Source organism: Phodopus roborovskii, unplaced genomic scaffold (genome assembly GCF_943737965.1).
Source record: "Phodopus roborovskii unplaced genomic scaffold, PHOROB, whole genome shotgun sequence".
Taxonomy (NCBI): domain Eukaryota; kingdom Metazoa; phylum Chordata; class Mammalia; order Rodentia; family Cricetidae; genus Phodopus; species Phodopus roborovskii.
In genome coordinates, this window is record NW_026126408.1 from 11,467,070 (window position 1) to 11,480,056 (window position 12,987).

At 54.5% G+C, this 12,987-nt stretch overlaps 1 protein-coding gene across 1 annotated transcript in view; it reads right to left on the reverse strand.

Moving 5' to 3' along the window:
• Positions 1 to 12,669, reverse strand: part of Dnmt3a (DNA methyltransferase 3 alpha) — a 100,296-nt gene extending 87,627 nt beyond the window's left edge. Inside the window, exon 1 of the mRNA XM_051181724.1 lies at positions 12,517 to 12,669. The gene's annotated coding sequence lies outside the window, so the exon portion shown is untranslated. The remainder of the gene's footprint in view (positions 1 to 12,516) is intronic.
• Positions 12,670 to 12,987: the final 318 nt, after the last annotated feature.

A 12,987-nucleotide genomic window follows, 5' to 3' on the forward strand; every position in this document is an offset into this window, starting at 1 on the left:
GTTCTTACACCTTTCATGCGTCCGCTCTGTCCACCTACCCTCCACATTGGTGGAAAGGGTTGAGGAGAACAAGAGGAAGCCCACATCCCAGAAGCTCCAGCCCCTGATTCAGTGGCTCACTGGCATTTAGGTGTGGGGTGTAGCTTCCTAATCTATGAAGTGGGGTAATGAGAATCCCCAGCTTGTATGTCTACCCCGAGCTCTGAGAACATTAGAGTCAGATGGTTAGTGTGGTGCCTGGCTTATGGGAGATGCTCAGCAGATGGTCATTTCAAAAACTACTCTGTGGCTCAGGATAAAGAGCCAGGTCACCTTGGCTGTGTGCTGAGTCCCACTCAGAGCAGCTAGCTCACACTCCTAGGCGTCTGCTGCAGCCTGATTCAGGGTCACAACTTTCTTCCTTCTAGGGTAGCCTTAGAAATTTCTCTTAGTCACACAGGCCCAGACAGACAGTAAGCACACAAAAACTCAGGTGCACACATACATACACAGAGAAAGAGACATACAAATACAAAACACAAATACACAGGCACCAACATAAGCACGTACAGAAAGAACCACAGAGAGTCATGGATGTATATACTGGGACACACAAACACACATCTACCAACATAGATACACGTCCAGAGGTACACAGCACAGACATAGAGACAGTGACACAAACGAGAAACATACACAGTCACATGCCCACAGACACCCAGATGGAAGCACAGAGTGGCAAACATAAACAGTCACAGATGAGCACACAGGAACACACACAGGAAGGCTTGAATGATGACCCACAGGCAGTGGTCCTCCAGGAGCTACAGACCCCAGGGGACACCTGGAACAGGGGACCCGAAGCCACCCCCACACAGACGGGAGTTTGCACATTACACCTACTGTGTGGGCCAAAGAGGCATTTGGAAACCAGCTTGGGAAGCTCATAACCACTAACAACATTGCTCTGCAAGAAAATATAAAACATTGCCCTAGAAACAAACGTTTGCAATAGAACCCTCCAAAAGCTGGGAAATGCCTGTACCAGAAAACTAACAGAACAAGAAGAGAAAAAAACCGCATAAACTTGGTTTGCCTCTGCAAAATTAAAACTAATTACAAAAACATTTATGTGAACTGCTTACCATTTACACCTAATTACCATGCAGAACAATTATGCATATCATTAAGAGCACACAGGATTAATTATACTGTATGTTTCATGTGATTACACCTCCACACCCTGAGCACACACAGGCCCAGCTTCCCCAGGGCCGGGCCAGGGTCAAGGCCTTGCAAGGTTCTGCAGATGATCCATGGCAAGCCACACCCAGCCTCACTGCTGCTGGCCAGGGACAGCCTGAGGCTTGCCTGGCCCTTCTAGTCAGCATCATCAGCACGCACCCCTAATGAGAAGCCATCTTTGGCCAAAACCAAAGGATACAGAAGATCTTCATTGTCTACCAACAGGCATAGCTGAGGTCACAGGTCATCACACAGTCAAATGGCCCCAGGGGTCTGCTCTGCAAGAAGGGCAGCCCATCCAGGTCCATACCTCATCACCTGAAGTTCACCTGTAGCCCGTGATTGTCAGTACTACTCTCTCTCTCTCTGATCCCCTCAGTTCCCACACTCAGTAGCCTCTCAAGTGTACTGGGGTGACCCTGGCTTGTGGCAAAGAACTAAATGCAAGGAGGTCACTGGCACCTGATAGGGACCGCCACAGCTACAGAGAGCAGGAGGTGCCAAGTCGGCCGCTCAGCTCACGATACGGAAGGGGAAGCATGCATGTGCAGACATGCTTTCTCTGTGCCAAACCAAGAACGCACATGGCTGAATTTAAATCCTCCAACACCTGTGAAGCCAAATGCCTAAGGAGTCTTTTAAAAAAAACGAGTGAAAGGAAATTGCCAGGCTCAGAGCAAGAAGCACACAAAAGGCAAACAAACAAACAAGAGTGAGATTCTTGACAGTATATCCACTCTGCAGATGGCAACACCAAGGTAGACAGAGGCTGGGTGATCCACTCAAGGACACACACCAATAAAGTAGTAGAGCCAAGGTCAAACCCCATCTGCCCAGGGCCAAGTCTGGTGGCCTTGGCACCCTGCCACACCACCTCTGCCTGCATTCAGCAAAACCAACATGGTTCTTGTCCTTATTCCTAAATGCTTTGGGAACAGCCTTTTGACCCTACCACGTGAACAGGGAAGACTCCCTTTCCTCCGACACTTTGTGTCTGTATCTTTTCTGTTCACTTACCAGAAAGGCTGGTCCCAGCTTCTTCCCTCCTACCTTGGCAGACCTGGCCCTGATGGAGAGGGGCAGCTTTACTCAAGTCCAAGGACATACATTCTCAGTGACACTTACCCAAATGGAGCAGAGGACTAGGCCTGGCAGCTCATCTCTAGGAGTGGGAGCGTTACCAAGAAGCAGACAGCTCAGTTTAAATCCCCAAACACAGCTTCACTGATGCCTGTGACACAAGCCTGTGAAGTCACCGACTCCCTCACACATCTGCAGTTCAAAGCACTGGCCTTGCTTTTTTCACCCATCCCACAGACGCCCCCTTCAGGCCTTCTGACGCAGGCTCTCACCTCCTTCTGCAAGCCTCTCCTAAGGCCCAGGCTCTCCTAAGGAAATAAAGTCAACTTCAAACCACAGCTCCAGTGCCTCCCAGGAAGCAATACCCCACAGGCCTCCACTGGCAGCCTTCAGCACACAGCCCTTGGTACAGACCATCCTCCTCTGCACGCCTACCCCCGACATTTCTACACCAGCTTTCTACCAGCATTGCTTCCTTGGTGTCCCAGAATGACCTTTCCTGGATGTCACTGGGGGCCTTTTACTCCAAGTCTAACACTCACCCTCATCTGGGGATAACATCACAGCTTTCCATAACCTGGCCAGGCCCAGCCCTCTAGCCTCACTGAGTTGAAAATGCCCTTGACCACCTCACTAACTGCTCCATGCCCTTCCACTCAGTTTACGTGTGACCTTTGTCACATCTATCAGAAATCCCTTCAGAACATTCCCTCCTTGTGACTAGGTTTCCCTTACCTAGCCCCAGTAAAGACATGAGCCCCTGTTTTTTGTTTGTTTGTTTTAGGCTTCCCACAGCTGCCAATTCACTACCCATTTCCCACCTGAAGCTGCAGGGTCCATAGGTCTCATCTGTGTAACCAACACATGGCACCCTGGAGGCTTTTCAGAGATGAACAGGGACACTATGCATCTGGAGCAAGAAACCTCCAGAGAAAAAGCTGAAAGACTGCTGGACCTGCCTGCCAGGCTATTGGGAGGGTGTTGATGGGAGCAATGCAGAGCCACTGCCCATCCCCATTTGGCTTTGTAGATGATCCTTCCAGCACAGGCAGGGCCCTCAGGCCACCACAGCAAACTGGGAACCATAGGCCTCTGAATGGATGGCAACAAGCGCTACACTGTTGCCGGCAATAAAATCATTAGAAGCCATTGCAATGCCAGTTGCCAAGCTGGTTATGGTCTGAACCCTCCCATGCTCTAGGCTATGGGGAAAGCCAGTAGTGCCAGCAAGACTGGGACCATATAACTTGGGCAGGAGCCTCTACAGTCAATTCCTGGCTTTGCAGTGGGAGTAACAGAGACCATCAAGGTAGCTCAGGGAATAAAGGTGTCTACTGCCAAACCTGTGATCTGGAGTTTGATGCCCAGAACCCACACAATGGAAGCAGAGAATAGATACCTCACAGGTTGTCCTGACAGCCACACATGTGCCTGCCATCCACTATATCTACATATCTATATCTGTCTATTGACCAAGATCACCCTCTTCCCTTCATCCTAAGGGTGATGAGATAGGCATTTTGTAATGCTCTCACACAGTGCCTCCATGACAGCCCTCCTTATTCATGGACCATTGTATAATGATCCTACTTTAAGAAAAGGGGCACATCCTTCCTAGGCACCCACTGTGTGCAGCTGTAAGATTAGGACTCTATCCTTCCCAGTTTACTGAGAAATTCTGCAATCAAAGCTGCTCACAAGCTAGGCAGCCAAGGAGTCTTAGCAGCTGAGATGCTACCCCCCCAGCAGGGGGCCTGCCTGACTTCCCAGTTTCTTTTATCCTGCACAACTGTCCCCAGGAGCTTGGAACTAAGGGTCTGATTAATAGTGGGACAGATGAGCCCTGGGCTTACCTCCAAGCTCAGTTCTTTTTTCTCCCTGACTCACCCCTTCCAGCCTTGTCTCCCACAGGATCAGCTAGACTCAAGAAGCACCCGTGGCTAGTGATGGAGAAAGAGCTGAGGAAGACAAGGTGGGTGCCGTACTATTGCCAAACAACTGACCCTGAGCTTCCCAGGGTGAGCAGGAAGAGAAACGTGTATGTTCCCTTCCTTACCTGTCTTTCTCTGCTGCCACCCAGCTTACTGTCACCCACCTTCTCAGGACTCCTGGATCAAAACTGGACACAGCTGTAGCCCACATGCCAGGCGGAGTCTACAGATATTCCTTCCTAAGGTGGGGCCTCCTGAGGCTCACTCTCTCCTGCTTGAGTGCAGCTCCACATGGACTTGGGCTGGGAGACCTGCCCTCCACCCCTGGCTGGATCTTTAGCTATGTCTTCAACTCCCACGGAACAATCCGGGTGACAACAATCCAAGGGATTTCCAAAGATTTTTTTTTTTTTTTTAAACCCATCTTGGTCCAGTCATGCTTCTATAAAGCTAGCCTGTCCCCTGTCCCTGGAAGCCAAGCACAAAAAGCTCGTCGGCAACCAGCCCTTACCAATCTGGCTTCTGCACACAGTGAGTCACATGCTCCTGGTCTTTAAACCACTTTACTACCATTTATTTATTTGTAATTGTGTTTTGTTTGTTTGAAACAGTCTATGTAGCTCTGGCTGGTCCTGAACTCATAGAGTTCTTCCTGCCTGTTTCCCAAGAGCTAGTATTAAGGGCAGGCAGGAGCATACATTTATGTGGGTTCCTGGGGATTATTAAACCCTGATGGTCAGGCTTGTCTTGTATGCATGTTTACCCACTGAGTCCTCTTTCTCTCTGGCTTTTATTTTCTTGTTGTCTGTAGATCATTTTTGCCTGGACAGGGTTTCTCTGTGTTGTCCTAATGTCCTGGAACTCACTCTGTAGATCAAGCTAGCCTCAAACTCAGAGATCTACCTGCCCTGCCTCCTGAGTGTTGGGATAAAGGTGTGCACCACCACCATGCAGCTCCATAGTCTATCCACAAGTTTTCAAGTATGATTTTCCTTTGTTAGCAGAGCGCTCTCAAAATCTCATCCAGTCCCCCTGGCCTGCCTTCATCAGGATTTCTATTAAACCTGCCCAGCAAAAGCCCCATGCCTGAGGGTTCCTTTTAGGGACCTGCCTCTCAGCAGTTTCACATAGTGCAGGCTTCACTCAAATTTACTATGTAGACGGAGGATGCCCTTGAACTCCTGACCCTCCTGCCTCTACCCCTCAAATGTGCACACTACAAAGTCCAGCTGTTTGTTTTGTTTTGAGATAGGGTCTCACTATGGAGCCCCAGTTGGCCTTAGGCTCTCAGCCAATTTCCTGCTTCAGCCTCATGAGTGCTGAGTTCATGGGTAGGAGCCACCATGCTTGGCTAGTTAGTTTTCATTCCTGACCCTAAAGCCATGCTCCTCGGCCTGGCTCCCCATTGGTCCCAGCCACAGAGGATGAAGCCCTCCACACTGCAGTCTACAAGGGTTGCTAGATAAAACATGGTTCTACCCCACCCCTTTAAGGGATGGCTTTATCCTTTTGTTGTTGTCATTACAAACAAACTCATTTACATTTGTTCAAGGAATATAAAAAATATATGAAATAAGAAAGCCATGTTCTCCATGACAGGCTGGTGTGTATCCTCAGAGTGAAATCTTTTCTATGCATCCACTAATCTATAAATATGGATAATTTTTTTCCTTTGAGACATGTAGTCCTGGCTGTCCTGGAACTCAAGTGTGGCCTAGACTGGCCTTGAAGTCACAAGAGAGTTGCCTGCCTGTCTCTTGAATCCTGGGATTAAAAGTGTGCACAACCACACTTGGCTTTTCTTTTTTCCTATCTTTTTTTTTTTTTTAATTAAATTTGACCCTCATGGTGGGAGGAAGACTCCTACAGTTGTCCTTTGACCTCCACACACTCATAATAAAATAAATTTCTAAAGAGTTTTAAAAAGTGAGTTATACCTCTAGCACTTGAAAAGCAGAGAAGGAGAGAACTCAAGGTTAGCCTGGTCTACAAAAGGCAAGAGATTACATTAAGCATACTGCATTTTGGGTAACCCAACAATACCTCATGACCACTCAGCCAATCAGAATAGATATCCTTACCAGCTCATAAGCTCCTAGGGAATCCATGTAGCTCTCCTTCATTTGTAAGTTTAGCCATTCAGACTCTATTAATCACATAGGCCCCCTCCATTAGTAAGCTGCCTCTTCATGGCTTCTGCCAACTGGAATGTTAGAGGGTGTCTCCACTTGGCATGGGCAGAGCACACTGTCTGGCACCTCCCAGAGTCTTTTGGGAAATGGAAGTCATGCTTCAAGGTCATGGCCACTCACAGACAATCTCAATGATACAGTCCACATCCAGCCAATAGCTGAGCCCACAAGCCTGACCCCTCAATCCCACCCCCACCACCCTAAGTATCTCATTTTTCAGAATGGTTTCCTGTCAGGTCTGAACTGTGTTCTCCACCAGCCAGGGTAAGAAGATTCCTGGGGTCATGCACAGAGGTTCACATCTGCAATCCCAGCACTCTACAGGCTAAAGTGGGAAGATAGATTGCCTTGAGTATGGAGCTAGCCTAGGATAGTGAGATGATGCCTCTAAAATCCAACCAAGTCAAAAAGGATCACTGGGTTAAGTTTCAGTCCCATCACTGGCTGTAAGATGGTCACCTGTCCATCCCATCTGGGCACCCAGACAGGCCAGTTAACAGGGTCAGAATTTTTTTTTTTTAAGATTTTTATTTATTTATTTATTATTTACACAGTGTTATGTCTACATGAATGCCTGCAGGCTAGAGGCCAGAAGAGGGCACCAGATCTCATTACAGATGGTTGTGCACCACCATGTGGTTACTGGGAATTGAACTCAGATCCTCTGGAAGAGCAGTCAGTGCTGTTAGCCTCTGAGCCATCTCTCCAGCCCCTAACAGTGTCAGAATTAAAAATGACCTTGGCATTTGAAACAGAGAGGCAGGATCAATAGGGATGACCACAGGAAAGAGAATGGGAAACTGGTCCCGCATCTGGATAAGGGGTCAGAGAGGACCACAGAAGGACAGAGGGCATACAGCACAGAGCAATAGCCACTGCTGAAAAAATAATCACTTCCTCACTGACCTGTTTCCCAGAGAGGCTGGTGGCCTGCTGTGATCAGCAAGGACTGTGTCCCCACTGACTGCAGAGCAGCACACACACCTGTTGGAGTTGAACTTGCTGTCTAGGCATCTGTCTCCTTGGTATAAGGGAAGGAGGGGAAGGCAAGGCAGAGTTTTGAGGCAAAAAACCCACTGAAGGGTGTCTAGCTGGGGCATGGGCAACAGGGCATGTGGAGGCCTCTGGAACACCAGAGCAGGGAATTCTGCCTGCTATCCTCTTGGCTGTTGCCATTAGTGGCAGCATTGGGGGACCTTGGCTTGTCCTTCCCTTTGTTGCCAAGACCCCCTGGGGCTATGCAACTGAACCCTTGTCTTCCTATCCAGAGTCTGAGCTCTTAAGCCCCAGTCTACAGACTGAAGCATCAAGATCCTGCACCACCTGGTCTCAGCTGGCCCAACCTCCCCGCCAGTCCCCCTTGACACCAGCAGTTCTCCATAAACACAGGCAGGAGTTACCAAGTGCAGGGACCCTCTCCCCAAACAACTGGGAAGCCTTAGCTGAGACTCCAGCACCACCCAGGACACCCCTTCCCCCCGCCCGTCCACCTCCCCAGGCATCCACCATATTGCAGCTGCCCCAGGTCATTTCCCACTCCCCTCTGGTCCCCCCAACCCCCCTTGCACCACTCCTGGGCTCTGAGGACACTCTGGTCCTGGTCCTGCCCCTTCCTCCTAGAAGCCTGTCCAGACCCCTCAGTTGGCAGTGACCTCCCTCTCCAGCACCCTGAAGTTGTTACTTAGCTGGGTACTCCACAATAGAGCTGCCCCTCAGAGTGGGCACAGGAAATGCCCACAAATAAGAGCTCAGACAAGTGGGAGTAAACACAGGGGGAGAGTGCTACCAGGCTCAAGGCAGGGTACGGCTAAAAGGCTGGCTGCACCCACTCGGGACTGAAGGTGCTCATACAACCTGTTGACAAAGCCATTTGTGAGACTGGTAACAGGCTGCCAAGATTTCCAAGCAGTGCTAGCAAGCAGTGCCCTCAGCAAACCAAGGTTTTGTAAAAAAAAAAAAAAAAAAAAAAAAAAAGGGAGGAAAGTGGGTGGGGCTTCTCAAAGTGCCCCCTCCCCCAACCCACACATTCACTGACCCTGGGCAAGGATGGTGACTCTTCCCCACATCCTGGGAGTCCTGAGGCTAGGCTGAGTCAACAGACACCTCCTCCTAACTCCAGGACCCTTGCTTACACAGCGCTGTAAATTGCTCACATAAAGCAAGGCTGTCTGTCTGTACACATCTATGCAGACACACAGTGTGGACCCCAACTTACCCACACCATTAGCCAAATGGAGGCAGCTTGAACACAGCACAGATCTCAGGGGGAAAAATCAACTTCATTTCTCAGGGGGAAAGCAGTATAATCAACAAGACAAATGATACAAGGGAGTCCCAGGAAGGATGGCAACCTGAGTGCAGGAGTTTGAGACCAGTGTGGGTTAAGAGTGATTTCAAAAATAAAAGAAATTTAAGACAAATGACTCAAAATAAGCCCTTAAAGTTTACAGAGTAGCCTCCTTATAATACCAGTACTTGAGAGGCAAAGGCTGGAAGATCCATCCAAGCCCAGCCTTGACTACAAAGCAAGACCCTATCTCAAGGGGATCGGGGTGGGAAGGGAACCTGGCGCTTTTAATTTACTATCAAAGCCCTGGTCCAGAGCAGCAAAGTCCTTGCAGAAACCCAGCCTTACCGAGAAAGCTGATGGCTTCTGGTACCCACCAGATACAAAAATGGAGGTAGAAACAACTTTCCCAAGACCCACACTCTGGCTCTAACTTCTACAAGACACACTCAGCCATCCGTGGGAAGGAGGTAGTGAAGGAGAGACCCTAGGCCAGCAAACTGGAGTAAGTGCCCCAGGCCCTAAAGTGTCCTCTTCCCACCCACAGTCCTAAGGCCGGGGACCACCCATCTGAAAGGCAAGGCTGTGCTGGGACTCCCCTTTCTATCTGGTCCCCTAGAGCAGGTGTCATGAGGGAATCTGGGAAAGAACGTAGGTCTCCAGGTGACCTGTAAGCAGACAATGACCACTGGACTAAACCACCAACAACAGAAGGGGTAAGAGAGAGAAACCATCTGGGAGAGAATGGGGAGTGTGAGATCAAGCTACTTTCATGAGAATGTCCAACAGAACACCCAGAATTCCCCCAGAGGGCAGATCACCCTCAATTCCTCCCACCCAGAGAGGCTGGACAGGGATCCTTTGGCTCATCTTGTCCCTTGCTGGCTTGTTACGAAGCAGAATGGCAGAAAGAGGCATAAAAATGATAGTGAACTACCATTAAGGACAGAGGGACTTATACCAGATTGGACTGGGAAAGACCCTTACCCTTGCAAATTATCCACACACATTCCTACACACACACACACACACACACACACACACACACACACACACACCTACCTACCTTCAGGAGAGCACCAAGTGTAAAGGCTGCATGGAAGCTGTGTTTTACACCCTCTGCAGTCATACCAACACACCGCCCTGCCTGTCAGTCTCAGCCAAAGCCCACCCCGATAGGTCCTTACTCTCTCCCACCACCTCTACTAAGAAACCTTCTCCATCACCACTATGGTGTGTGGGGGTGGGGGAATGGGAAGAATACCTTATCCCTATTCTGGGTCTGAAATTCCACAGAATCTCAAAGTTGGAATGGGCCTTCAAGCTTCATCAACCCCCACCCACAGAGGAATCCCGCCTGCAGACACACTGACAGATGGCCACTGGCGCCTCTCTAGGCTCCTCCAGTGTAGAAGGCAGCCCTTGTATTTGGGATGTGCATTCCTTGAGTCTAAAGGGGATTCACCTTTTCTCAGGTTAGGCTCCAGGCAAGCAGTAGGGCCAGGTAACAAGGAAGTCTGGGCCATCCTGAGCCCAGGAATCAGGAGCTGCAGATTTAGTGGGGGGAGGGGAGCTGCAGATAAAGCACCAGGAGGCACCATGGCTGGAGAAGGGGCTGCAAGGCAAGCCTGCAGGTGCCAGACCTATGACAAAATTTGGCCTGGGGCCCCTACCTGCCTCTGCCCCCACCACAAATGCACACTTCCACATACTACGTGTCAACAGTTCAATCAGGGCCTTAGTGGGCCCCAGAGGCAGAGGAGACTAGTTAGCTTGCCCCCAAAGCCCACAGGAACTTCCACAATCCAACTATGGAAAGTCAAGTGACTGCCCTAACAACCTGCAAATGGCCCCTGCCAACATAGGGGCTAGTCCAAAGAGGTCCGCCTGGCAGCTGGGCTTCCCAAATCCCACAGGCCAGTCCTAACATCCCAGCAACGCAAGAACAGCCAGCTCCCCAGGCTGCAGCTGTCACATCTGCCTGGGAGGGAGGAGGCACAGTGGAGCAGCACCTGATCCCAGAATCCCTGCGCAGCTTGCCCGCCTGCCTGCCCAGGAGGAGGTTCAGCCGCTGGCAGCTCAGGGTGAAACATGAAGACCAAACTGTCCCTGGGGGATGCTGATGGCAGTCTCTGGGCACAGCATCGAGGGGCAAGCCGGGTCACCCGGCTGAGAATATTCCTTCCCGAAGGCTCCTGTCCCCTCTAGTTTGCGAGGGTGCAGTTGTGCGGTCCCCAGCCCGCCCTTCCTCCCCAGCCCTAAGCAGGCCATAACTGCCCAGCTGGGTGCAAGACGCCATCTTGGGTCAAGGTGCAGCCACAGAGAACTCCCCCTGGGAGCCCGGGAAGGGAGCACTGAGACCCAGTGGGAACCTACTCCCACCCAGGGTGCCCACACCTACTCAGCTGGCTTTGCAGGAGAAGAGGAGAGGAGGGGATGCAGGGATCGGAGGTGGGGGGAGCAACTGAGAAGGGAGCAAAGGGAGAGGGTGCCCCCAAGAAGGCTGGCTCCAGTAAAGCAAAATGAAGTTTGGCAGCCATAGGGCCGCGAGCCCGAGAAGAGGGGTTGGGGGAGGCCGGGGGCGGGCCCTGGACACTCGCCAGCTCGGTCCGCGCCAACGGGGAGGGAGGGCATGACGGCCTGGAGTGGGGAGTCCGGGTGAGGGCGGGACACGGGCCACGGCCCGCACCGGTGTGAGGCTCGGGGTCTCCTGAGATGTGGACAACGTAGGGACCGAGACCCCCGATCTGCAGCCTCCGCGAGGCCTCGTCCTTCACTGTGCAGACGCGAAGCTTTCAAGGACACGTCTACACCGGCCCACCGGGGGGTGCGTGTGAGTGTGTGCTGGGGGAGTCTGCTGCGGGGGGCGACCCCAGCATCCCCACCGGAGTCGTTTCCAGCCTGGCCGCCCCCGCACCTTCCAGCCCTCCTCGGCCGGGCCCGGGGATCCTCGCCCACTCCCGCCCCGCCCCCACACTGCGGCGCCGCCGCCACCGCCGCCCGGCTCCCACGGCCCGCAGCGGGGGCAGGGAGGAGCCGGGCTCGACGCCCCCCCCACGCCGTTCCGCCTGGCCTCCGCGGGAGCGTGCGCCCCCCGAACGGGCACGCTCCCCACGCGCGCGCCCCTCCCAGGCCCGCCGGTGCCCCGCACCCCCAAGCCACAGGTGGCCGCGGGAAGATCGCGACGCCGCGCTCCCCGGCGCGGGCCCCGGCCGCCCCTCGGCCCTGCCGGGGGCCTCCAGGGTCCCCCCACCGCGCGGGGCCTCCAGGCCCGGGGGAGGGGCGGGGCGGGGCGCGGGGCCCGGGTCGTGCCAGGCTGCCATTTTCTGCCGTGGCCACGGCGCTCCCCGGCCGCCCGCCCGCGCCCCCTCGCCCTCCCCTCCAGCCGCCCGATTCCGGGTCGGGTCCGCACCCCGCAGCGCACGATCGCGGGCCCTGGCAGGGCCCCGGGGCGGGGGCAGAGCCCGGAAGGCGGAGGCGGCGGGGCCCTGCGGCAGCGCGCGTCGGGGAGCGCGCAGGCCGGCGAAGGCCCCCCGCGGCATTGTACGGACTTGAACTTGAGCCCGGGCCGGGCGGGGGCGCCGAGGGGCGTCCGTGGTGGAGGCGGCGCGCAGGACAGGGGTGGCGGGCGGGCGAGCCGCGGGGACATAAACAAACCCTCGGCCCGGGTCGTCCGCGCCCGGAGCGTCAGCCCCCGCGTACCGAGTTGCGGGATCCGAGCCGCGCTCCCCACCACCCCGCTGCGCCCTCCCGCCCGCCCGCCCGCCCTCCCACTTCGGCGGCCGCGGGCCGCGCTAGTTACCGTGTGGCCCGGCGGGTCGGGCGGCCCGGCTCGCCCTGCTGCCGCGGCGCCGCGTCCCGGCTCGTCCTCTGCTCGCGCCGCCGCCCGCGCCGCCTCCCGGCCCGCCCGCTGCCTGCCGCGCTCCCTCCCTCCGTCGCTGTCGCGCTCCCTCTCTCCGCCTCCTCCGCCGGGTCCCCCCCCGCCCGCCCCTTCTCTCCGCCTTCCTCCTTCCCTCCCTCCGGCCGCCCGCCGCCCAGGCCTCCGCCCGCCGCTCGCCCCCCGTGGCCGCGCTGGCTCCGGCCCCGGCGCTGCGGAGCCGCCCGGGAGGCAGCACCGGGGGCTCCGGGGCGCCTCGGCGGGAGCGGCCCGGCCGGCGGGCGGTCCTAGCGCCCCCGGCCGGAGGAGCGGGTTCGGGACCCCGCCGCGCCCCTACGGCACCGCTCCGGGCCGGGCACCCCGCCGGGGCTGAGCGCCCGGCGCCCCTCAGCTCGC